A 4,109-nucleotide genomic window follows, 5' to 3' on the forward strand; every position below is an offset into this window, starting at 1 on the left:
TGGCGAGGGGAACCTGACCACCTCCCCCAACCCCGAGACTCGATCTGGGGCTATAGCACTTTGTAATTTCCATATACTATCATAACTATCCAATTACTTCTGACACTAGACCATCAGCTCAATGAAGGCAGTGAACATTGTATCCCCAGGACCTCATTCCATCCTTCCCTTATGCATGAGTCTTTATACTGAGTGTAAATGGAAGAACTGGCAGGGCACAGTGCTCCATGCTTGTAATTCCAGATCTATGGGCAGCTAAAGTGGGAGGATCACTTGAGCGAGCCCAAGAGCTGAGACCAGCCTGGGCAACACAGGGAGATTCCATGTCTATAAAAAATAATAGTCAAAAAAAATGGAAGAATCGACAACTGTGTATGAGATATGATTACAATTGTTAAAAATCATACCTTTTGAACAATATAAAAGAAATATTATACAACAAAGTGTTAGTATTTTAGTCACCAAATTTCTATTATAACCATATATTATTTTTATAATTACAATAAATCATTTTGTCTTTTTTTTCTTCCCTTTTTTAGAGACAGGCTCTCACCCTGTCTCCCAGGAGCCATCACAACCCACTACAACTTAGAACCGTCTCAAGCAATCCTCCTGCCTGCATCCCCTCAACCCAAGCCCCCAGTAGCTGGGACTACAGGCACATGCCACCTTGCCTGGCTCATTTTTGTTACATTTGAAACTAATGCACCCCAAAAAGGGAAACTATCAGAATTCAGCACTGTGGCTGAGAATGATATTTCAAGCATAGTGCCGATAACAGTGCTTTCAGTAGAAAAATAAAAATAGAAGGCTGGGGTAACCTTTGGGTGGAGGAAAGCGACATTTCTATAAACAACCCATACGTGGGCTACAGCAGAAGAGGCAGGCTCAGAGTGACAGGGGAAATATCACGGGGCTGGATACACCTGCCCAGGGGACAGGCAGTGACCAACCTGTCAAAAAGGCAAAGACCACAAGAGAGGAACAAGGGTGGAGGGAGCAAAGATGAACCAGTGGATGCTGAAGGAGGAGAAGGAATGAAGAGGGAGTAGGTGAGGAGAACCCCGAGGGCAGCAAGGGACAGCCAGGAGCAGACAGCTCCCACCCGGACGAGGAAGGCAGGGCTTGGTTTAGATGCATCAAGTGACAAAGGGGTAGAAGGCTCACACCTGTCATCCGAGCACTTTGGGAGGCCAATGTGGGAGGATCACCTGAGGTCAGGAGTTCCAGACCAGCCTGACCAACATGGTGAAACCCATCTCTACTAAAAATACAAAAATGAACTGGATTTGGTAGCACGGGCCTGTAATCCCAGCTACTCTGGAGGCTGAGACTGGAGAATCGCTTGAACCCGGGAGGCGGAGGTTGCAGTGAGCCGAGATCAAGCCACTGTACTCCAGCCTGGGTGACAGAGAGATACTCCGTCTCGAAAAATAAAATTAAAAAGAATGAGAGAGGAGTAAAAAGGGGGTTCCAAGGAAACTGAGTGGAGATGGCCGGGGGTGTGTGTGGAAGATGGGTTGTGTGGAGCAAAGGGCACATGAGCAACAAGGCTCCAGAAAAAGACCCCACGAGAAACTTAAAGAAGGATGCTTGCAGCTTGGTAGAAGGGAGAATCAGAATTTGTCTGAAAAAAACGTTGGAGGTGTCAGAAAGAATGGTGTCAAAGGTGAAGGAAACTTGGGAGTTCAATGGAGATGAAGAAATCTCCTCATGTGGCGAAACTAAACTGAAAGTTGACACGCATGTGACTAACCCAGAAAGCAAGGGACACAGCCCAGCCCAGGGAAGAGCTGGAGAAATGGGTGAGGGGGTGGAAATGAGTTGTTTGCTGTGCAAGAAGAAACTGGGTGGAGATCAATGTCAGGGGCAATTTCTGGCTTGTTTGATGCTAGGCTGGGACACTTATGTAATGACAGCTTGTAAGGACTGTCTTAAAATAACAGCAATAATAACAACAGCAAAAAGGGAGCTGGAGTGTTTACTGACAGCTGCCGCACGCCAGGCAGGAGAATGAGGGTGGCTAGGGGATGGAAGGTGAGGGTCCTTAGGTAGGTGGTTCAGGGGACCCAGGAGAATCAGTGTTAAAGGATTTGAGGAACTCGATCCAGCAACTCCACTCTTCTGGAAAATTCCCCTGCACTTCTAATTCAGGGTCTGACTGATGAGCTTTGGTCTGTATGGGGAGTCAGGTCCCAGCTGGAGACCCAATACCATGAAGTCAGTTATCTCTGTCCCAAATGCACAAAGTTGCACCATTCACCAAGCACATTAATAAAGCAAAATAAGAAGTTATTCCTTTCCCAGGCATCACCAGTAACTGACAGAAGAATCTGAGCTAAAAAAGCAATAGCACCACCACTGTACATATGACACCCACAGACCTGCTTCTTGCAGAGAGCGTCCTAACCGGACAGTTTAGAGGCCTCTCTCCTATATCCAAACACTGCATCTCATCCATGATCCCGACAGAATATATGCCAGGAGCTGCTGTATCCTTCTAGCCAAGTGTGACCTAAACACTCCTGGTTGTCATGCCCCGAATTCACACCTAGGAAATGATGGAAATATACCCTAGGCTGCAGTCATGTGCGCGCATGCAGAGACACACACACACACAAACACACAGGACACTAGTGTGCAAAACTTCAGAGCTCAAGAACCACATTTCCTGCCATGCTGATCATTCAGGAGTGAGGCTCAGGCTGATGACCAGAAACAGGGCAAAAGATGCAGATGGAGTCTGGATGGCCCTCAGATCTCTGATTCTGGCCTTTTCTCAGGGTCAGCAGCATCCTTGTCTCTCTCATCATCAACAATTTTCTTGCTCAATAGAAAAAGCCTGGGCAACATAGTGAGACCCCATCTCTATGAATAATAAAAAAAAATTAGCTGGGCATGGAGTCACACATCCCTGTGGTCCCAGTTACTCAGGTGACTGAAATGGGAGGATCTCTTGAACCCAGGAGGTTGAGGCTGCAATGAGCCATGGTCATGCCAATGCACTCCAGCCTGGGAGATGAGTCAGGACTCTGTCTCAAAACAAACAAACAAATTACAACAACAACAAAAACTCAGGCTGGGCACAGTGGCTCATGCTTGTAATCCTAGCACTTTGGGAGGCCGAGGCAGGAGGATCATGAGGTCAGGAGTTCGAGACCAGCCTGGACAGCATGGTGAAATCCTGTCTCTACTGAAAATACAAAAAATAAGCCAGGCATGGTGGTGCACACCTGTAGTCCCAGCTACTTGGGAGGCTGAGGCAGGAGAATCGCTTGAATCTGGGAGGTGGAGGTTACAGTGAGCAGAGATCATGCCACTGCATTCCAGCCTGGGCGACAGAGCAAGACTCTGTCTCAAAAAAAAAACCCCAAAAAACCCAAAACAATTTTCTTGGACCCACAAGTCAATGAATTTCCTTTCTGGGCTAATTTCACTTGCGTTGGGGCTCTGTCTCTTATCAAATCAATATACCCAGGCTGGTGAAATCAGTGTGAGCCTTTGCCCAAAATAATCTAGCTGGCAGAAGAAGAGAAGCAGGCTCCCCACAGCAGAAGGGGGCTAGTGAGAATCTGGGTATTTATGGCCCATGAGTGCTTACTCTTGGCTTTGGAAGTATCCTGGTGAGTATTGCCATAGGTCACAGCAGGAGTCCTAAAAGGAAGACACTCAGATTAAGCTGGAAAATTAGGGCTTTGATCAGTTCCTCTGATCAGTTCCTTTGATCTTTGGTAAACACTACCATGAACGCCAGGCATAATAGTGGTGCTGCCATTTCCTTGACCACAGCAGAGGTTTATATTTGGGTAACGGAGGCATTGGAGACAGCTGGGCAGGGGGCTGGGGGGATAGGTAGCTGCTATCTAAACTGCAACCTCAGTAACTATGACCATGAATATGATTGCAGGTTTGACTGCTCATTTAGAGGGCTTGTCATTTGGAGGAGAGCTTTAGCTGATCTGGGGGACAGTCAGAGACATGCAATACATATGACTCAAGAGGCTGTCTAGTGTGACACGCAATCAGGAATAGCCCTGCAATTCTGCTGGATTAGGTCATAAAGGCATCTCCCAAAAGAAAAGTGTATGAGATGTCAGCAGTCTAATAGG

The sequence above is a fragment of the Macaca mulatta genome, chromosome 9 (genome assembly GCF_049350105.2).
Source record: "Macaca mulatta isolate MMU2019108-1 chromosome 9, T2T-MMU8v2.0, whole genome shotgun sequence".
NCBI lineage: Eukaryota > Metazoa > Chordata > Mammalia > Primates > Cercopithecidae > Macaca > Macaca mulatta.